A 24,243-nucleotide genomic window follows, 5' to 3' on the forward strand; every position below is an offset into this window, starting at 1 on the left:
TTTATGTATGTAACCGCTCCACAGTTACTAACATCCGCCATAAACAGAAACAGATGGAGAAAAATCGTGCGAGAGAAAGTGATACAGAAGGCTGGTCACGACTTTCAGCATTGAGGAATACTACACAAGGAGGAGGATGTATATCATAAGAGATTTCCACGATTACCTAGAGAGCAGTACTACCAGCTTGTTAATCCTAAAGTGGATGACAGAATCTACGGAAGTAGCATTTGTTTAATATTTGTTACGAATGAGTAAATGTTGACGTTCAGGTGATATTTAGTGGTTAAATGAGCCTTTGAACATCAGAACGTGAGCCCTACTTTAAGAGATTAGTCGGTAATCGCCAATTGAAATATACTTCCCTACTGTTCTTCACTCTATATGGCAATAATTGTTTCGCCTGCACCTCGGCCGGTTCCATGAAAACTTTTCCGTTCGCTAGTCCACGGTACATTTATTTTGTTTTGTTGCGCAATAGCCGACTTCGGACACATAACATCTGTCATAGTAACAGAACCGAGAGATGTTTACATTCCTACGCTTTGGTTTATTGTCGAAAGTTTTTTTGAGTGACATTTGATATATAGAGCAACTTAGAGTTTTTATTCGATCGAGCGTTTTGCGTTGAAAAGGTAAGAGATAGTCGAGATATTTTCGACTTTACCAGTTTATTATTAAAGTTTAAAGCAAGGTTTTCTAATTCCCTCGACTAGGCATCATGAGGCTCACCACTATTATTACTAATGGTAGGACCTCTTGTGAGTCCGTACGGGTAGGTACCACCACCCCGGCTATTTCTGCTGTGAAGCAGTAATGCGTTTCCGTTTGTAGGGTGGGACAGCCGTAGTAACTATACTGAGACCTTAGAACTCATATCTCAAGGCGGTTCTTACGTTGTAGATGTTTATGGGCCCCAGTAACTACTTAACACCAGGTGGGCTGTGAGATCGTCCAACCATCAAAGCAATAAATAAATAAAACTATCCCTTAAAACTTCTACTGAATTACAGCATTCATATTGTAACATACCTTAAAGGAAGTCGGTAAATAACTAATCGAACCAGAATACGTATTCATTAAGAGCTCGTATCAATCAGCTTCTCATTGAAACTTGAAGTATCTATAATTAGATAAGGAAAAACGTAGGTTAATTATCACTCCAGGATAACACAGACGTAATATTTTATTGATCTATTCATTGCTCGTTCATAAATGGACTTAGACGTTTGGTTGTAGACTGTTTATTGGCGCCGTAGCGTATTTCGTACGAGTAATTAACTCTTGAAGAGACTGGGGGGGTATTCTCAGCGGTACGCTCGGCTATATCCTTGAAACGGTCACCGAACTGCCATAGTAAATTTTTATTTGTATTTATTTATTTCTTCTTTTTCGCCACCTTATTTTACTCCACCTTTTTCTCCAGCTAATTTTTCTCTTCCATTCTCTTCTATCAGCCGTCATCTCAACACTCACTCCTCTCTCTCTCATATCGCCATTCACACACTCCATCCGTCTCTTCTTTGGTCGACTTTTTCCCCCTCTACCTTGTACTACCATTTTCATACATTTCCTAGTCACATGCATCTTCTCTCTACGCATCATATGTCCATACCACGTTAACCCTCCGCTCTTTAATTTGTTGATTACCGGGGCTACTTTCACACTTCCTTTTTATTTATTTATTTACTAGCTGACCCGGCAGACTTTATAGTGCCTGAATCGATAAATAAAAGATATAAGCTTTTGTATAGAATAAACTTAAAACAAACAAAAGGAATACGTACGACGGGGGACACATCAAAGGAAAAACAAAATTGTTATTTTTATTTAATTCCGAACAATTTCATATTTATCTACCTTTTAAGCCTTCTCTGGAATTCCACAAATAATTTAAGACCAAAATTAGCCAAATCGGCCCAGCCGTTCTTGAGTTTTAGCGAGACTAACGAACAGCAATTCATTTTTATATATATATAGATTGTTAACATAGAAGTAGAAACACAATCATAATTTGCATCTGTGCTTGAACTAGGTGATAAAACCTGCATCTCACTCAAGCAGTAGTAAATAGTAAAAACAAGACATCATTTTCATTTGAGCTACGAAGAAAGTATTGCCAAATTCTACTTATCCTAATGACAATTCGAAGAACACCTGAACGCCTCAATCTGGTGACCGAATTGCCTCGGTCAGTAATTGATAGGCCACTATTGGACCGAACTAAAAACGTGAATCAATCAAAACCCGAACCAAGTGAACAACTGTTCGTTAAATCGGGAAGATGGATGGTCTGTTACCGTTGTCATCGGTTTTCGCTATCATATGGATAAGCAGTTGATTTATCTGTTTTTTTTTCTTTCTTTTTTTTCCTACGTATGCTGATAGCCTTGAGAAGCTATTTCAGCTTCGCCCTAGCGTTTGTAGGTGAGCTCGCGGGGCTCAACCGGAGAGTTGCTAACACTGACCCTAGCAAGAGCAGTGCTTCGCAGAATCTACCACCGGATCGGAAACGCCACCCACTGAGAAGATCCGGCGAGAAACTCAGTGGGCTGTGTCTATGGGTTAGCTCGCTCGTCGAGCCCTTCGTCGCAAGCGACGGTTTCGACGAGGACGGTGACCGGTTTTATCTGTAAGGTGCTATGTATTAATCAGTAATGCGTGTGGATATTGCCACTTGAATATAAAGAGATGCCGAATTTGTGTTTGGTACAAAGAGCTATCTACGAATATTTGCGTAAGTCCTAATATTTTGGTTGGCGTTATCCAAACGCAGAGATAGTGCAACCATCTTCAATACACTTCTGTAGCGAAAATTAATTACGGGATTCGTCAGAGAATGGCAGCAACGACTTTTTGAGCATTATACCAGTTTCCTCCGATCTTCAACTAGTCTTCACAGGGGGTAGAGAATCTTATATGTCGGCACGGATAGGTACTACTAATCTACCTATTTTCTACCTAATTGTGCGATCTGTCTTGGTTATATACATATATATTTGTATAATCCAATTTAGACGAGATCGTGTATAAAATAATGATAGTACGAGGAAAACATTCCACATATGCCAATAATTGAATTAGGTTCGCTGTCTACTGATGAAAGTTAGATATTGTAGGTGTACGGCATATGGCCCGGAATAAAGGTAGCTTTTGTTGAGGAAGAATCATGGAAATCACTTTGATATCCATTGCGGCGTCGTTGTTCAGGCGATTACGACACCAATACGGAACTGGAAACCAGCGATAAAATGATTTTGTTGGAACGAAGTTCCTTATGGGACGATGCGAAGGGGTACCCTAACTGGGAAAAAACGTCCGTAACGTAAGATTTTTGTTAGTAATGCACACAGTATACGACTTAACTTTGTAATAACGTACAAAAAATTACATATTTTTTTATCATTCATTGGTCACGATCTCAGAGCGTTCGTTTGCGCAATACACTAAGTATTATGCAAACAACCGTGAATGAAGTGTACCACAATAAGTTCGCACGTTACCGAATGACCGTGGGTTGTTGCGAAACCTCCAGTTTTATTTTCTTTATATCGCGAATAGAAGTTAAAATGAATATTTTTATAATAAGGAACTTCGTTCCTATCCGGTGTCCCACGACACCACACGTCTTTTTTTTAATCTATCGGTGATCTATTTCATGTTCCTCCTTATCAAAACCAGATATCGGAACAGTTATCACAGCGTATATGCGACAGCCCACTTCGACAGCGGCTGGAATTGGCAGCGTGTTGATACTTGGCAACATTTTTATTGCTACGATGAGTGGACGAGCTCTCGTTCACCCAGTGTTGAGTGGTTATCAGTGCCCTTAGGCATCAACAACGCGAATGGCACCACCCACTTTGAGATGCGAGCTCTAAGTCTCAATATTGTATAACGACAGCCCTAATCTTCAAATCGAAACGCATTACATCTTTACGGCAGAAATAGGGAAGGTACCTACTTGTGAGGACTTACAACGGGCCCTACAGAATAAAAAGCGTATTCGAAATCATCATAAAGTCGAACTGCCTGTACATTAAATAAATAATACTTAAAAAAAAAACAAAAAAAAAACGCTTTTATAGAAAATCCCACTAAAAATAGAAAATAAATATTAATAAATTTTAATTAAAAATAGTGTAAGAAAAAATGATTTTATTGTAAAAAAAAGTGTGGAATGCATGGTATCTATCAGTAGTTATAAATATTTTATGAACAGATATGAGTAGAAGGGTTATTTTGATAATATCCTGAAAAGCACCCCACGCTTTTTTACAATAAAATCATTTTTTCTCACACTATTTTTTATTCAAATTTATTAAGATTTATTTTCTATTTTTTAGTGAGATTTTCTATAAAAGCGTATTTTTCTAGTTTTTTTAATGTATTATTTATTTTTCATTTTTTAGTTGAATTTCAATTTTTTCAATTTTTTTAAATATTTAATTGTCATCGGTACTTTATAAGTATACCAAATTTCGAGTTAATCCGAAGTTTTGAAGGGGATCAAAATCATGTTCAAAGATTCCGTTACAAACATACATACGTCTGAAGCTAATAAAAGCGTATTTTAAAAACACACGTGACAAGCACGGATTGATCTACACTTACATTCCAGAATCGATTCCAAAAAAAAAACTCGATCAAAAGTCATTGACCACAGACCGGCAAACAGAATCCCGTTCATATACTAAAGACACTGTAAATCAGGACACACTTGACAGTTTTCAAGACATCCTCAAGGTTTTCCGTCTCGTTTTTCCCATCATTGTAATCGGTGAGCGCGAGTGGGACAGACGATGTTTTCTTTAGATACACAGCGTGGGTGATATCGGTGCGTACTTTGTAACTTGATATCCGTGTGTGGCTTAATGGGTGACGGATTATAGGGATGCGCTTAGCACAGATTATCGGGTTGCGATAGAATATCGTAAAGTCGATGCCCGGTCTAAATGCCTTGCAAAGAGTGAGCAGGATAGCGATACTTTTTTATTGCTAGCATTGGGCAGCTTACAGCCCACCTGGTGTTAAGTGGTTACTGGAGCCTACCGACGTGGACTCACAAGAGGTCCTACCACCAGTAAAGGCCGCCACCCACCTTGAGGTTAGAGTTCTAATTCTCAGTTTTTTAATACAACGGCTGCCCCAGCCTTCAAACCGACACGCATTGCTGCTTCACGACAGAAATAGGCAGGGTGGTAGTACCTACCCGAACTGGCTCACAAGACGTCTTACTATCAAGACGAGCCCGCAATGTATCGGGGATAAATTGTATTTCAACAAAAAAAAGCTTAAATGTACCTTTTGACTTTTAGATCCATCTGAAACGCCAAGAGTTATCTCAGCACTTTTAGATCTTTGTTTTCTTGAATAATTTCCAGACGTTAATATTAAATTTACATAAAACTAGTAGAAATTCGTTCTATCATAACGATAAGTTCACTTTGTAGCTTTTACGATGTAGATACGGAGTTATGACGTATTTAAGGTGCCGCCAGTGAATTTCATGTTAATTTCTCAATTCAGTAATATAACTTTTATTTGTCTGCTATCTTTGAACCGCGTTCTCTTCGTTGGAAATCGGTTAAATCTGTTATTCTCGAAAAGAGCAAAATCGCGCATCTTCATTTATGTATATCGATTATCGACATCGCGAGCGCATCCCTAGCCGATGAACAAAACAAGTCGATCCCGTACGCACATCACTTTATGACATCTCAATCTATAATAGAACTAGTGTTTTCGATACTTAAGTGCTAGTCACACGATATCAGAATGTAACTTATACAATTCGATATGAAGTCCGAAGTTTTATAGTTCACCTGATACATTGTGATACTTTAAGGATTTTATTTATTAGGACATAAGTTAGCGGGTAAGCCTGCGGTTTTGAATTAGGCGTGTACGTTGATAAAAGAAGATACAGTGAGAGCACATCGCTTTCAGAAAACCGAGGCTTTATCATTTTTTTATTGCGTTTATTGGCAGACGAGTTTGCGGCCTACCTGCTGTTAAATGGTCACCGGAGCTCATATACATCTACAACGTAAATTCCTTCACCCATCTTTAAACATGAGTTCTAATGTCTTAGTTTTTACAGTACAACGGCTGCCCCACCCTTCGAACCGAAACGCATTACTGCTTCACGCCAGAAATAGACAGGGTAGTGGTACCTAGCGTACGGAGTCACAAGACCTCCAACCACCATTCCTGAAGGTGAGTTTTCTCAGTCACTGTCGCTTCTGGACATAAGCAATACCAGCAGCCAAACCGCTGCCTACTTCTAAGGACTCTCCGCAACCCTAGTTAGCGGAATAACTTTGGGTTAGTATTACGATTATATCTGCTATAAGGTGTTATATGAGCACATTTAAGCTGATCAATAAAGGCCTGTGGTTAAAGCTCCAAGGTAAACAAATAAAAAGCTGTAATTAGCTCCAATGTATTTGTATTATCATTGATAAATTCGAACATTTTCACAAAATCTAACAATTAAGTCGATAAATCGTGAAAAATCAATTTTTTTTATTGCTTAAATGGGTGGACGAGCTCACAGCCCACCTGGTGTTAAGTGGTTACTGAGACCCATAGAAATCATACAAATGCGCCACCCACTTGAGATATAAGTTCTAAGGTCTCAAGTATAGTTAGTTACAACGGCTGCCCCGCCCTTCAAACCAAAACGCATTACTGCTTCACGGCAGAAATAGGCAGGGTGGTGGTACCCACCCGCGCGGACTCACAAGAGGTCCTACCACCAGTAATAAATCTATCTAAGATTCGAATAAAATTATCTTGCAAGCCCTTTTTTTATGGAGGTTTTTGTGATAAAACAATTTCGTTCTTACAATGATTTATCGGAGATTTATCACTATTAGAAAGTTAATACGATTGTACGAATAATACGTCTTGATCGACTCCTTTTAAGAGACTCGTAAACCTTCAATAACTCGTTACGAAAAAGTTAACAAATCTGGATTTTTAGTCATGTGTCGTGGACCTTCAAAGAACCTTCACTTCAAAGTTATATAAAATAAGCTTAGATTTAGCTTTAAAATAACGATATGATAAATATAATTAATCATTGAAAAGCACTAAACGCTTCACTACATAGTATAAAACAAAGTCGGGGCGGGTCGCTAGTAAAGTTATAAACAGTTAGTGTGGTATGGACATGTGATGAGTTAAGAGGAGATGCTTGGAAATGGTAGTGCAAGGTAGAGAGAAGAGGTCGACCGAAGAAGACATGGGTGGAGTGTGTGAATGACGATATGAGAAGTGAGTGTTGAGATGACGGCTGATAAAAGAGAATAGAATAGAGAAATTCGCTGTGTCGACCCCACCTAGCGAAATAAGGTGGAGACAAAGAAGAAAAAACGCTTAAAGTTATAAAATACGCGTCCAATATCGACATTACTTAGTTAATTCTGATCCCATCTCTATTACGCTGCGTATGATAACTCAATTGATGGACGCGGTTCGTATTTTTTGACGCTTTGGTGTCAGTAATATTGTATTACATTAATATACAGTAGCTATATTGTTACTCAATGTTTTGATACTTTAGTGTTAGAAAGTATTGTCGGTCGACAAGTCATTGTAAGCTCCGATAAGTCATTGTAGGACCGAAGTTGTTTTAACACGAAATCCTCCTTAAAAAGGGCTTATGTACTTAAAAGATAATTTTATTCGAATGTTGTATAGATTTGTATTTTCATGATTTATCGACTAAATTGTTTGATTTTGTGAAAATGGGCAAATTTATCATTGATAGCATAAATACATAAGAAGATTACTTCTCATCTAATTAAAAAAAAAAACCTTACAACATTTTTATTATGTTAGTTGTTTTTTTATTTATTGCTTAGGTGGGTAGACAAGCTCACGGCCCACCTGATGTTAAGTGGTTACCGGAGCCCATAGACATCTACAACGTAAATGCGCCACTTACCTTGAGATATAAGTTCTAAGGTCTCAGTATAGTTAAAACGGCTGCCCCGTCCTTCAAACCGAAACGCATTACTGCTTCACGGCAGAAATAGGCAGGGCGGTGGTACCTACCCGTGCGGACTCACAAGACGTCCTACCACCAGTAAAAAGCTTTATGTTTATGTAGGTGATATGACCACAGGCATTTGTTGATAGCGGTACTTAGCCGAAGAGTTCGCATCTATATAGGTAGTTTCAAGAGGAGAGCAATCATTATAGCAATAGATCTGGTCGTTCGATCTTGGGTCTTAATTTAGATGTCGGCATTCATGTTGTGATATGTCTCCGTGATCCTATAACCACATAGCATCAGATGTTCCGTGTGCCATTTCAACTATACATGTTAGTTAAAAATGGAGCAATGCAGAAATATTATTACGATGTAAGTTTTCTAAAGTTGCTTCTTATTATGCACGATATTTCGGCTTGACATAGTTATTGCCATGTTCGTCTGCCGTCGTTAAGGACAATAAAGGTCCCGGTTCTCATGAAAATTATACTTTTACATTGACTAGAGGTCCCGCAGTAGTCGAAATTCGACTATAATTAATTGGAATTGTAAGTTTGTACACTATTATCATTGTATTTTATACTTCTATAATCACAAATTTCGCCAAGACTACACTATAAAAAATATTAACAAAGACAAACCATATTCTATTCTCAATTTGACAACAGACGTCAAGAACAAAAGTTTGACAATAAATAGTATGCATGCGTGTGTGCGTCAAATACATGGTATGTAGTGTGTGTAATGTTTTCTTTATTGATTTAATGTATCTTTTATGCATTATTTTAAAAAAAGATTAGCATTGTGCGCTTCTTCTCTATATTCTCTATAAGTGTGGAAAATTTCATACTCCTCCGTCCGCGCAATTTTCGTAAAAAGGGATACAAAGTTTTTGCTTCACGTATTAATATATAGATAACATTTCCGATGTTGACATAAAAGTAACAGTCGTGTGTGTAAACGCAAAACGTATAATGTTACGGTGCGCTGCAAATAAAAATAAACTTTAGCGCTTTGCAAATAAAAACTGATTTAACGGGCAAACTTTATGGTCGCGGTCCGGCGCGGTTTGTGGAGGTTTTACTGCGACAATATAATTGGAGCGTTACATAGTAAAAATTTGTGTCTTCTGATCGCATTGCGAGAAGAGATGTGGCATCGTCCTGATTTGGTCGGTATTAAGAGTAGGATGGCGGTACTGGTATTACAGTATATTTGGAACTTTGATTTAGTGTCTCAGATTGAAAATGACATTTAAGTTTTGGAACAAAGTTCGCCGCTGCTAACCGGAAAAGAACGTCCGTAACGTAAGATTTTTATTAGTAATGCACACAGTGAACGACTTAACTTTGTAATAACGTACAAAAAATAACATATTTTTTTATTATACATTTTTTATAAATCATTGTGAATAAAATAAAGTTGATAACTCTGTAAAGTAGTTTTATTTTTATTTTTATCAATAAAAAAATCTTAACAAAAAATGTATACCCGAATAATTATTTTCTTTAATTATACCTCGAATAGAACTTAAAATTAATATTTTTATAATAAGGAGCTTCGTTCCTATCGGGTGTCCCACGACACCACACATCTTTTTTTTGTTTTAGGATGGAAGTATTACTAGTGACCCGAAGGTCTTTCCAGTTTCACCAGGACAAGTGGGCGAGCAAATGCTCAGCCAAGAGAGATGGGTTTTGCTAACAACCGCCCGAGCGCCTCCAAAGGAGACCTAACAACTCGAAGGTAGCTGCTTTGCGAATAAATCTACTACCGAATCGGAATCGCGATCCGCTAAGAAGATCCGGCGAGAAACTCAGCGGGCTTAACTCATTTAACTCATGATGTGGTACTGCAAACTAATTAGCTTGGAATGTTTTAGTTTGTCAGAATAATTACAGTGTCAATAAAGAATCAAAATGTTTAATAATAATAATAAATAAATATTTACTAAACAACCACGCCACGTTAACTGGCCCCCTGCTAAGTTCGTAAAGAACTTGTGTTACTGGTACCAGATAACGGAAACAAATGTAAGATTTTTATTATTCACATACATATTACATATAATATACATCCATAACCCTGCAAAAGACATTTTATATTTATCAAACAAATATCTTCCCTTGGCGGGATTCGAACCCGCGATCCCCTTGTGTAGTGACCATGTCACTTACCACTACACCAGACGGCCGTTATGTTTGTTTTGAAAATATTACTGTAAATGCATCGATACAGCGGCGGCGTCATTTTTAAAGTATAGAACGCTCCGATCCGTAATCCGTAATGTCAATATTTATTTTTGTTAACTTTGACAGGACAATCGGTACATAATATTTGCGAAGCCGCGTCTCACGTAAAATTCTCAGAAGTTTTATATTTCTTTTTAAAATACCTTAATAAGGCGATTTGCTTTTTTTTAAATAGTGTATTGTTCCTTTTTATGTATGATATTTCAAAGAATCGTATAGCATAGTATAGCATCGCTGGTTGTACTAGGGTTGTGTAGGTGAATGATTTTACGGCTCACTTATGTGGTTATTGAGGCCTATAGACATTGAGCATTGAGTCGAATGTTATACATCATAGATATCCACAAACTTCACACCCTAAGCTGGGCCTATTTCGCGAAAGAAATGGGCAACGTGCTGTTATTACTGATGTTGTTGTTATTACTGGTGGTAGGACGTCTTGTGAGTCCGCACGGGTAGGTACCACCACCCTGCCTATTTCTGTCGTGAAGCAGTAATGCGTTTCGGTTTGAAGGGTGGGGCAGCCGTTGTAGCTATACTGAGACTTTAGAACTCATGTCTCAAGGTGGTTGGGGCATTTAAGTAGTAAATATCTACGGGCTACGGTAACCACTTAACACCAGGTGGGCTGGGGCTCGTCCACCTACCTAAGCAATAAAAAGAAAAGTAAACTCCCAACACTCGCCACCAGTAAGGTATCAATTACCGTAATCTTTATTCTCTCAGTGTGACTGGCTGCTATATCGACATTCTCATCTACAGAACAAATTAAAGAAGCCAACTTTGCAATTCCAGAGATGAATCTTATCAAGACTTGTATTTTTCTCAGACAAGAATCCCTCAGGACGCGATGTGAGGAACGAGCAATCAGCATTATGACGCTTTAGGGTTTGCTTAGAATGTCCAAGCGAAAGGGCTTATGTGTCTCTAGGAGATTTTACGAGAACATTAGCAACGCGATAAATCATGTCACAAAAGTCAATCTACGCTAATCGCCTAAGTAGCGCTGTGGGTTTGTGGCAGTCATTGTAACAAGGGTAATGTTTTGACAGACATAGGAGGACACGTGATGCTATGCGTTTTTATCTGATATTCCCGGGTAGGTGACCTCACGGTCTCAAACTGAGATAATTTGTTAATACTAGCCTTAGCAAGAGCAGTGCTTCGCAGTATCTACCACCGGATGGAAATCGCTACCCACTGAGAAGATCCGGTGAGAAATTCTGTGGGCCATGTCTATGGTAAGTTTAGTGTATCACCTATTATATCGAGGAGAGAAATTCTATTTGGTATATGCGATTTTTGCAACTTTACAGGAGAGCTATTTAAACTTACTGGTGGTAGGACTTCTTACGAGTCCGCACGGGTAGGTAACACCACCCTGCCTATTTCTGCCGTGAAGCAGTAATGCGTTTCGGTTTGAAGGGTGGGGCAGCCGTTGTAACGATACTCAGACCTTAGAACTCATATCAACTCATATCTCAAGGTGGGTGGCGCATTTACGTTGTAGATGTCTATAGGCTCCAGTGACCACTTAACACTAGGTGGGCTGTGAGCTCGTTATCCCGTCTAAGCAATAAAAAAAAGTTTAAAACTTAGAATAAATATCATAATAAAAAATAAAAAACCCATTTGAATGGAATAAAGTTAATTTAAGTTGAAATAAAAAAAATGGAGCTGTTGATGCTAATACCAAATAAAACGCACCTTTAATTACAAAAATAAATGTCGCGTTTTAGATGAAATGTCACTTAAATCAAATAGCCGTTCACCTCTCGATATCATAATTAAAACTACTACTTAAGCTACAGATAAGGATAGATAATGTGTATTAGATGAGATTAGATAGATAATATAGGAAAAGAAAGAGATGGTAGTTACCATAATATACTTATCGAAATGTCGTCAATATTCAAAATCCCAATAGAGACTTTAATCGCCGGTGACTACAAAAACTGTAATTTGGAAATATTGGAAACGCTGGAAATAGTAAAATAACAATAAAAGGCGAAAGAATTAACAGTAAAGAAGCGCCAGTGAAAATCGAAGAAAATACCAATATTATTATAACAAATAATTGGTTCTTAGAGCATGTGAGAAGTAGCAGGAGTCTATCAATGGCGGTTTGGAAATAACTTGAAAAAACAAGTTCACGACGGAATTTGCGTCTTAGTAATCTAGATCACATTCAGAGAGTACCAGTGAATTTTGGGAAACTCATCTGAATCTTAGGCCACAAACACCCAAAGTTTTACCAAGAAAAATGGAAAAGCACATTTGCTTAATTCGACGTCAAATACACAAGGAAACGAAGCCTGCAGGTGTCGCGCGTCACCCCGGGGCACCTCCGGGGGATACACCGGAATATCAAAGGGCAATGTTAACAAACCCATCCCTTACATAGCAGCGCTAATATTGACAAAGGACAGGTGTTCCCAAACCTTTGAATACCAGGAAATTATTCTTGTTGTAATTTTTACTAAGCGTTGAGTTTCTAATGTTGCTGCGTTATTATCAGATTGTCGAAATCGGGGAGATGACTTTTTTATTCTTGTGTTCTCATGCTTTTTTGTGTCCACAAGAGATCTTTAGTTTGAGGTTCTTTTGGCATGTATAATTATTGAGGCATTAGCATTCAGGAAATTATTAAATATCAGTTAAATTAAGTAAAGAGATTGCCAATTTTTATAAGTTCTTGTTTCGTGAAAAAAACATTACTAATACAAATATTTTATTCCAACTCAATTATCATTGAAATGTACTTGTTTAATGTCATAACATTGTCAATTGTCCCACAAAAGCCACAACCCTAAGAAGATTTTCGGTAGGCAGCGGCTTGGCTCTGCCCCTGGCATTGCTGAAGTCCATGGGCGACGGTAACCACTCACCATCAGGTGGGCCGTATGTTCGTCTGCATACAAGGGACATAAAAAAAAAGAACAAACAAACTCAACAATTTTTTTTTATTACAATTATATAGTGACTAACCCACAATGTAATAAAAAGGTATCCGGGTATACAGGTTTTGACAAATTCTTTATTATACAAACATAACACAAAAAACGCTCTAGAAAGAGGGTGAATAGATTTACCCTACCCGCAGTCTTCAGTTAATCCGTGATCGTGACGCTTGCAAGATGCCCAATTCACTGGTAGTAGGATGACTTGTGAGTCCGCACCGGTAGGTACCACCACTCTGCCTATTTCTGCCGTGAAGCAGTAATGCGTTTTGGCTTAAAGGGTGAGGCAAAACTGAGACTTTAAACTCATATCTTTTTTTTTATTGCTTAGATGGGTGGACGAACTCACAGCCCGCCTGGTGTTAAGTGGTTACTGGAGCCCATAGACATTTACAATGTAAATGCGCCACCCACCTTGAGATATAAGTATAGTTACAACGGCTACCCCACCCTTCAATCCGAAACGCATTACTGCTTCACGGCAGAAATAGGCGGGGTGGTGGTACCTACCCGTGCGGACTCACAAGAGGTCCTATCACCAGTGATTACGCAAATTATAATTTTGCGGGTTTGATTTTTATTACACGATCTTATTCCTTCACCGTGGAAGTCAATCGTGAACATTTCTTAAGTACGTATTTCATTGGAAAAATTGGTACCCGCCTGCGGGATTCGAACACCGGCGCATCGCTACATACGATTGCACCGGACGTCTTATCTTTTAGGCCACGACGACTTTAGACTAAGAAATTAAGATTTTAAAGAAAAGATCTATGACCTAGTTTTCGCCGTACCATCCCACATATGTACGAGTATATATCGGAGCTAATTTTAAGTGTAAAACTTATCAAAAATATGTCAATGAATAGTGTGTGTGATGTAGCGAGAAACGAACGTTTAAAAGCAATCTGAATCATGCTCTACATTGCTGGAAAGCAAAACCGTTAGCTGTTTTGGGTCAAAGCCTTTGTTTCACAGCGGCGACCCTTGGCAACATCAAAAGGAGAATTAAGTTGCCCGAAGTTGTTTTTTGAGTTCAAATCGGATTTGAATAAAGACTAATAATAGTTTGAACGTTATAATAGAGCCGGATTATTTTGAGGGATTTGTGAGATTGGGGTTAGAATTAATTTGATCTATTGTTAATTCATAATTGAATTATAATTCGTTATATGGCTAGAGAAACGCATGTATATGAAATTCTGTGGGTTTAGCAGTATTTATTGTATAGCTCCTTCTATGTTTGCTATATTATACAAGTATACAATATACAAATTTCAAAGAGAGTTTGGATCGTCAGTGTAAAGAGGGAAAAAATCCTCTGAATTCCTTTTCCCTTGTTGCTTCTCACCCGATCCACTAACGGTGCTTTTAGGTACCTCAAGCACTGGTCATCTTTCGCGTCAAGCCCGTCGCTTGCGACGAAGGGCTCGGCGAGCAAATTGACCCACAGACACAGCCCACTGAGTTTCTTGCCGGATCTTCTTAGTGGGTCGCGTTTCGGATCCGGTGGTAGATTCTTTTTTTTTTATTGCTTGGATGGGTGGAACGAGCTCACGGCCCAGCTGGTGTTAACTGGTTACCGGAGCCTAACGTAAATGCCGCCACCGACCTTGAGATCAGTTCTAAGGTATAGTTACGACGACTGCCTTACCCTTCAAACCGAAACGCATTACTGCTTCACGGTTGAAATAGGTAGGGTGGTGGTACCTACCCATGCGGATTCACAAGACGTCCTACCACCAGTGACTCTGCGAAGCACTGCTCTTGCTAGGGCTAGTGTTAACAACGTCGTCAGGTTTGAGTCCCGTTAGCACCTACTCTCGACCGGAGAATCTACTATAACCCCGGGAGGTTACTAGAATAGGAAGAAGAAAAAAAAGTTGCTTATCATAGAGGGTATTTATCAAAATACACTAATCAAAATATCAAAAGATACCAACACAGATACAGAAATGTAGCGTCTAAATAGAAACTAACTCTATTCGTACATCAAAGCGTTTATAATTCCTCATCTAAGTTGCGCGCTTAGCGCTGAGTTAGCTAGTTCCGTAACTTCAAAGTTAACGTATTTAGGAATTTGTTTATGAAATGAACGATTCTATTTAGATTTTTATGAGTAAACTAGCTGACCGGGCAGACTTCGCAGTGCCTCAATCGATAAATAAAATACCTAAACATTTGTATAAAATAAACTTAAAACAAACAAAATGAATCCGTCCGACGGGGGACACATAAAAGTAAAAACAAAATTGTTATTTTTATTTAATTCCGAGCATTTTCATATTTATCTACCTTTTAAACCTTCTCTGGACTTCCACAAATAATTCGAGACCAAAATTAGCCAAATCGGTCCAGCCGTTCTCTAGTTTTAGCGAGACTAACGAACAGCAATTCATTTATATATATATAGATATTTAAATAATGTTTTTAATAGATTGTTAAACGAATTTAGCTTAATAGTCTTGATGTCGTCATCAGACCTGTAACCGTTAAGGCTAAAAATACCCTTCCACTAGTTAAACACAGAATCAGCTAAAGTTTCATTTGTCAAAAAACGTTGCTGTATCATCTTCATCGCCATCATCATCAATCTTTTGTGAAGTTAAGCAAGTATTAATAAAGAAGAAAGAATGGGCTTCTGTCAAGAATGAGCTTGATATTTCGGCGCCGTTGCAAGCGCGTTCACGCGAAAAGTCAATATTGCGGGTAGGACGTCCAGAGCCGACAAATCTGTCTACCCTCTTTTTAATCCGTTTTTTGGGTGTTATCACTGGGACTCGTTGACTCGCCCTGACACTTCGAGAACTTATTATGTTTAACTATAAATAAAATATGTTTTTTTTTATTTATTTTAACAATGTCTTATCGAAAAGATTCTTACTCGATTTACTTCTAACCAACATTTCTAAAAGATTTGATGTTTATGTAAAGAATGGTTGTTCGGTTTTCGCTAGTCGCAGACATAATTAGGACTACATTTAAGGTTTAATGACGCGTTTCTTTACATTAAATTATAAAGTTTCAAATACTTTACAATTTTCGTGGTCATTGACGACTAAGAGGTTTAATTGTCGACACTGGACATCACTTAGCACAATATTCGAACGCAAGAACAACGCTAGACTAAATTTAATTATGTCTACACACCTTTTGGTCTTCCGTAATAAAAATACATGTTTCCTGTATCACGTGACGCGAAGTTACGCAATTCCGACTGAACCAGTTAAAGGGGAACGTTCTAGAAGGTCGACGGCCAAAGAACATGCCCATGAAATAAAAGGAAAGCGTCAAATGAATTATATACGACAATAATATAGACGTTGTACGCAAACTTTGATACTTTTGTATGGATATTGTGAGAATTCGTCATAGGATGACCAAGCGATAAATTTTCCACGGAAAGTGTTTTCGGGGTCAAGTTTCGGGCATTAGCGGAAATGCGGCTCGGTATTTTTTTTTCGTTTCAATTTTTTTTGGTGTCGTTGTCCTGTCGCTTTCGGATAGTTATAGCTAGGATTCTTAACAAACACTAAAGCGATTTTGTTTTTGATATATATATATATTTTATATGCTATTTATGATATGTATGAAATTTCACGTTATTACGGATTCTCCCGATCTATTAACGGTGCTTTTAGGTACCACAAGCACCGGTCTCCGTCCTCGTCGAACCCATCGCTTGCGACGAAGGGCTCGGTGAGTAAATTAACCCATAGACATAGCCCCACTGAGTTTCTTGCCGGATCTTCTCAGGGAGTCGTCGTGGCCTAAAGGGAGTCGTCGTGGCCTAAAGGATAAGACGTCCGGTGCATTCGTGTTGAAGCGATGCACCGGTGTTCGAATCCCGCAGGCGGGTACCAATTTTTCTAATGAAATATGTACTCAACAAATGTTCACGATTGACTTCCACGGTGAAGGAATAACATCGTGTAATAAAAATCAAACCCGCAAAATTATAATTTGCGTAATTACTGGTGGTAGGACCTCTTGTGAGTCCGCGCGGATAGGTACCACCGCCCTGCTTATTTCTGCCGTGAAGCAGTAATGCGTTTCGGTTTGAAGGGTGGGGCAGCCGTTGTAACTATACTGAGACTTTAGAACTTGTATCTCACAAGGTGGGTGGCGCGTCTACGTTGTAGATGTCTATGGGCTCCAGTAACCACTTAACATCAGGTGGGCTGTGAGCTCGTCCACCCATCTAAGCAATAAAAAAAAAAAAAAAAAAAAAAAAAGGGGGTCAGTAGATTCTGCGAAGCACTGCGCTTGCTAGGGCCAGTGTTAGCAACACCTCCGGTCTGAGCCCCAAGAGCTCACCTACACGCTAGGGTAACGCTGATATAGCCTCTCAAGGGTATCAGCATAGGTAAGAAGAAAATAATAAAATATTTTACCGCATTCACACTTATTTTGACACATTAAAATCGGACCAGATATCCATAACAAGTTAGATTACCTGAAAAGTATTCGCGATACATTGCTTGCTGTTCATACGGTACATTAGAACGTTAATTTCTCATCACTTTCCACCTTGAAAGATGAGGTTGGAATCTCAATCGTTCTGGGTTGATGACTATTTCAAGTTTTTGACAAAGGGAAGATCTTCCATCGAGCGGGTGATATTGCTCGGTAGTAAGACGCCGACGGTCTGAATGTTCTTGTTTGGAACTTATTTATGCAAGCTTATCTTAAATTTTTAAGCGAGATTTAGGCATCTGTCAAACATAATAAACTCTAATACATAATAGTGGGTTGCTTTAAAATATTCATAGGTAGGTTTTGAAGTTGTAATATAACTTTGTAACTATACTGAGACCTTAGAACTTATATCCCAAGGTGGGTGGCGCATTTAAGTTGTCGATGTCTATGGGCTCCAGTTACCATTTGACACCAGGTGGGTTATAAGCTCGTCCAGTCATCTAAGCAACCAAAAAAAAAAACATTTACCGTTTTTTATTTATTTTTATTTTGATTTAATATATTTTGTACACGCAGCTGTTAGAAAAGACACGTCAATAAGGATACAGAGTACAAGGGCACTGCTTATTTCATGCTGAAATCTCTTCCAGTAGGCCCGCAAAAGGAAAGAAGAATTAGGAACACAAACCTAGAGCATACAGTAAACATTACATATAATAATATATACATATAACAAGATACAAAACAATATATATACATACAAATAGACACACACACACACACATATATATATATATATATAACATACACACATATACTTACTTTATATTATAAAACATTATACAAATATATATACTTTATTTAAGATGGTAAGGATAAATAATGTTCTTTAACAGATTTCTTGAACGCTGCTATGGTTTTGCACGCTCGTATGCTTTTTTTTTCTCCAATTTCTATTGTCATCACATTATTTCCCACTTTTTGAATACTTTAAATGTATTATTCAATGTTGAATTTTGAGGTGTTTGACATTGATGGTATTAGATTTTAATGTTTTAATGTCTGCAACCACCAGTACTCTCTTTCATGTAAGGCTCAAGTGCATTATAAATCACACCACAGTGCATGATCTATACTAATATTATAAAGAGGAAATATTTGTTTGTTTGTTTGTTTCGAATAGGCTCCGAAACTACTGGACCGATTTGAAAAATTGTTTTACCATTAGAAGCCGACATTGTCCCTGATGAACATAGGCTACTTTTTTAATTTTTTTTTTTTTTGTTTTATGTGTGTTTTAATGTTTCCGAAGCGAAGCGAGGGCGGGTCGCTAGTCAAAGATAAAGACCATGATCCAAATCCGATGTGCCTTAGTAGAATCATGGTCACCCCACAAGCCGCGTGAAACATTTTCCGTGAATAAAATTCTCGTCATTTGCAAGTGACGGGTTTGATGGCTCGCGTGTGCTGTTGTCGTGAGGTCGGAGTTGGTCGTAAATAATTCACTGAATAACTACTATGTTCGTTTCGGAATCAAAAGGTCGGATGTGCACTGAATTTTTTACGCGTATTTAATTCTTTACTGTGACCGAGTAATTAAGGTAGAGCGAAAACCGTTAGAACAACAAATTTGGACAATTGATACATTTTATGTTGTAAGTATCCCATACGGAAAGATATTTGGAATTTTCATTTTTTACCTAGCTAGTCTATGAGGTGAACGCTTTCCATTACCAAATGCAGCTTTGTACATCTCTCTCCTACACGGACTTTTTGCAGGAATCCACAGAGCTGATCTTCGAGGTAGCTGGTGAAATTGCACGGATGAGGAAGGATGTGTATATGCAAAATTATCTTGAAAATGTCGTTAGCGCGACTTTGGAATCAGTCTTTTTTTTCTGTTCTTTGACAACTACCGCTATAGACTTGACTCTTCCCATTGTTTTATATTACGTAAATTTCACAAAGGTTTACGAATTATCGCCTAACTCTACTTTCGTCTTCCTCTATGTTTTCAAATCAGCCAATTCTACCGTCAAATTTATGATACGAATGCATTTATTAATGCCTCACTTACTACACGTAACTCGGAAGCTAGTGGCGCTTAAGAAACATGCAAATTTGAACCGTATCTTCATTAGTATAACGCTATTCACGTTGTACTGGGCTTGGGTTTCGGCAGCCACTGATTACCAATACGGGTCCTTTTCGAAATCAAACAATATGGGATGTCATACCGAAACACGTGATTAATACAGTAGGTCGAATCGTACTCGACTAGGTCGAGTACCGAATTAATTTCACACTAATGAAACTACATACGGACCTGAAGAGCGGCTGACTGAAATCTCAACGAGCCCTTAGTTTTTTTTTTAAGCTATTGTCTAGCTTTGATCGCGGGCTTTGAGTGCGGCGACCGAATCAAGAAATTCCGTAACGAAAATAAAACCTACAACCCCACTCTGCTTAACATGTAGCTCGCGTTCAACACACGATGCGCGTTCACACGTTGAGCTTGTGTATTGCTTATGAATAAACGCGCGGCGTGACGTCGCACTGCATACGCATCATGAAAAGTCTGCCCAGCTCTCTCTCTCGCGCGGTCTAGCTTATGAGTGTGAAGGGGACAGTTAATGTTTTGCTTTTGTTAATGTTTATAAATATACGGTGGTCTTATTTTATTATTGTTTTAATATTAAATTATTATTGTCTGATTATAATTGTATAAGTTGATAAAGAATGCTATGCAATAGCTTTACCGCGGCAGTCCCCGAGTGCCACACGTGTTTTTTTTTAATTACATTTAAAGGCACTTCGATACCTTATTGTCTTTGTGGCGTGTAAAATATAAGACATTTGACAAATACCTGAATCCCGCTTACGACATTTTCAAGATAAGCTTGCATATATACAAGTTCCGAACAACAACATTCGGACCGTCGGTCTACCGAGCAATATCACCCGCTCGGTGGAAGATCTTCCACCCGTCCTTATCTCTACATCTTCTGTTTTTGTAAGTCGTAGACTTAATTGAAATCACATTGACGATTCGACATCGTGTTTTTCATTGCAGTTGGTACAAGGTTCAAAATAAATGTCAACGTATCACACTACACTGATCTGCGATCAGAAAAATTTGTGCAGTTTTAGAAAAATCGAAAACAATGTAATGTAACTGATGGTAGGGCCTCTTATGAGTCCGCACAGGTAGGTACCACCACCCTGCCTATTTCTACCGTGAAGCAGTAATTCGTTTCGGTTTGAAGGGTGGGGCAGCCGTTGTAACTATACTGCGACCTTAGAACTCATATTTCAAGGCGGCATTTACGTTGTAGATGCCTATGGGCTCCAGTAACCAATTAACCCCAGGTGGGCTGTGAGCTCACCCACCCATCTCTGCAATAAAATAAATAAATAAAAAGAACTAGTACCAACCTCATAGCCCACCGGTACTCGTGTAGATAACCAATTACATCCACCTGTCTAAAACAAACAAGACGGAATTGACCTACAAGCTCACGGCTTTTATAAACTGTACATCTCGTTGAGCATTAGAGGAATTTCTGCTGTCGGCAGAGGGATCTTTGAATTACTCATTTACAGAGGGTTCCGGGGTAAGGGCAGATCCTTACGTTCGAACATATGTAAGTTTGAAACAGGTTTAGTGTGTAATAGCCTGCTTCATCAAAATCATGTTAATAAATTTAATAACTTGTCTTCTAATGAAGATACGTCTTTGAACTCTGTTGAATACGTATAGTAAATGTATGAACTAAGTGATTTGATATTGAAGGAAATTAAAATTAAGCTAAGACTAGGTCCCACAGATTACTTTTTCTTTTTTAGTATGGCAATTGGCTTTTTGTGATGATTGTGATTTTGTGATTGTTGCCAATGTTGTGTTTAAATGAATGGTGAATGATGATGAATGAATTTAAATGAAGCGAAACGAAGTGATTGTTGATTTTTTTTATTGAATACACTGCGATTTGATTGAATAAAACGAGATGAGATGAAATTAAATAACTTACTCGTAAATGGTGGTATTTACACAGACTTCCGTGGACTTTTGGGATGAGCCAGATGAACCATATCTAGCGACTTTGTTTAATTTTTCGGCATTTTTCATTTACACAGATTGTTTTTAAACACAATTATTACACGTTTAAATCTGAAGAAACACGAAATGAATAAAGTAGAAAGGTTCATATAGTCTCGCTTCTTTTTTTGGCCAAGAGAAGAACCACCAATCTGGTCTCCGCGCAGAGGGGATGCGCGCTATTCGTGGGACTGCGAAAAAGGGTAGCGGCCATATACTAAGGACTCTCCTCCACTCTCGCTCAAACGTTCGATCCCCCCAGACAGAACCCGAACGATATAGGGGCGATGCTGACGTTAGCACTGTAGCCAGAGGTGCGGGTCACACCAAGCACGCCTGGCCGGCGGATTTGTCTAGGCGAATCCGACTCTAAGTCGGCAGACATAGTACGAACATACATTGTTTTATTGTAGCCCACCTGATGATGAGTGGTTACCGTCGCCCATGAATTTCAGCAATGCCAGGGCCAGAGCCAAGCCGCTGCCTACCGTTTAATACTCTCCACAAGCCTCGTTTGAAGAAGGACATGTCATAGCGCTCGGGAAACACCGTGGGGGGGAACTTATTCCAAAGCCGGATGGTACGTGGCAAAAAAGATCTCTGGAAACGCACTGTGGATGAACGCGGTGGCTCCAGTTAGTACGGGTGAATTCTACTCTGGTGGCGGTGGTAAAAACAAGATTATGGTATCATCTCAAAGGTAAAATGACTAAAAGCGTTACTCCAGATTTCTCTTGCCGTAAATTATTTACCCAAGAAATTAGCTTCACTATTATACTACAATTAAAAACTTATAAGCCGTGTTGACGATTACCAAACAACAAAATTGTTCTATTAGGTAATGCAAATGTTTGATTCGAATCAATAATCAGGTCACGTTAATAACAATTTAATTATGGATGTACATTAGCCATTATAGCAGAGAAAATTAATATTTTATAGGGTAATTTGCTTCGAATTATTTTGTTATTACGAAATTTCCTTCGATTCGCTTGGATAAGCCGGAAGCTTATTGGATCATGAATAAAGTTTGGTTAATCCTGTACGATCGAAGCACATCTGTATTTCGAAGCAGTTATGGGTTCCTGTTTGAAGGGTGGGGCAGCCGTTGATGGAACTGAAGCAGTGATTCCGAACTCGGCAAAAAGCAGCAGTGCTGCCACTGGTTACTGGTGGTAGGACCTCTTGTGAGTCTGCGCGGGTAGCTACCACCACCCTACCCATTTCTGCCGTGAAGCAGTAATGCGTTTCGGTTTGAAGGGTGGGGCAGCCGTTGTAACTATCAACTAACTAATGTCTAAGCAACAATGAAAGAACGTTGTTAAAAGTGTACTTTTGTGAGCATTTCCCATCACGTTATCATTGAGTATTAAACGGTAGGCCGCGGCTTGGCTCTGCTGCTGGCATTGTTGACGTCCATGGGCGACAGTAACTACTCACCATCAGGTGGGTCGTATGCTCGTCTGCCTATAGGGCAAAAAAAAAACAATTAAAAAATATATATATGTGGAAGAGACCGCTTTTAGCGATAAGACTCTTATTGCACTAATGTATCTGCTTGTTGACTGTTTTTTTTAAATGTTAATTATGTTTTGGTGTGCAATAAATTGTTAGTCTCTCTCTCTTTCTCTCTCTATTTAAATAAATAAAAACTAATAAAAGTATCTTGTTTAAACCGATTTTCAAATGTAAAGTTTATCGTAAGTGTCTATAATACCAACATTATTCAAAATTCACTCGATAGTTAGAAGTTAGTGAGGGGACAGTCAACGCGCATCGTTATTTATAAGTGACTCAAATTAACTATTGTGACGACGAAGTTTCATTTTGGTAACTGCTTAATAAGCTTAAGTTATTTTTACTTTGTTCCTAACGTTTCCCCATTTTTATTATTATTTTATATTAGATTCGGGAAAGAAATGTAAGTCAGTGTTAACAGCAGGAGAGTACTGAAACATTCATCACGATTCCTTTTTTTCCTACCTATTCTGATACTTTGGAAGGCTATTTCAGCTTCGCCCTAACATGTAGGTGACCTCAAGGGGCTCAAGCCGGAGTGTTACTAACACTGGCCCTAGCAAGAACAGTGCTCCACAGAATCTACCACCGGATCTGAAACGCGACCCACTGAGAAAATCCGGCGAGAAACTCAGTCGGCTGTGTCTGTAGGTTAATTTACTCGTCGAGCCCTTCGTTGCAAGCGACGGGTTAAACGCGGACGGTGACCGGTGCTTGAGGTACTTAAAAGCGCCGTTAATGGATCGGGAGGATCCGTAATGACGTGTTTTGGGCGACGTCAACACGATTCCTAATTATGTATTATTGCATATTATGACTGACTGACTCAGTGGTGTAGTAGTCAGCGTCCTTGACTGTTGTGCCGAGGGTCGCGGGTTCGATTCTCACATCGGACAAACATTCGTGTGATGAACAGGTTTGTTTGTTATTTATCTGGGTATTCATTATCTATGTTTATATGTATGTAGACATGAGTTCTAAGGTCTCCCTTTT

General features: G+C 38.6%; 1 protein-coding gene across 2 annotated transcripts in view; it reads right to left on the reverse strand.

Moving 5' to 3' along the window:
* Window positions 1-24,243, reverse strand: part of LOC114248501 (nephrin) — a 424,177-nt gene that overhangs the window by 180,729 nt on the left and 219,205 nt on the right. The gene's annotated exons all lie outside the window — the stretch shown is intronic.

Source organism: Bombyx mandarina, chromosome 24 (assembly GCF_030267445.1).
Source record: "Bombyx mandarina strain Sakado chromosome 24, ASM3026744v2".
Classification (NCBI taxonomy): Eukaryota; Metazoa; Arthropoda; class Insecta; order Lepidoptera; family Bombycidae; genus Bombyx; species Bombyx mandarina.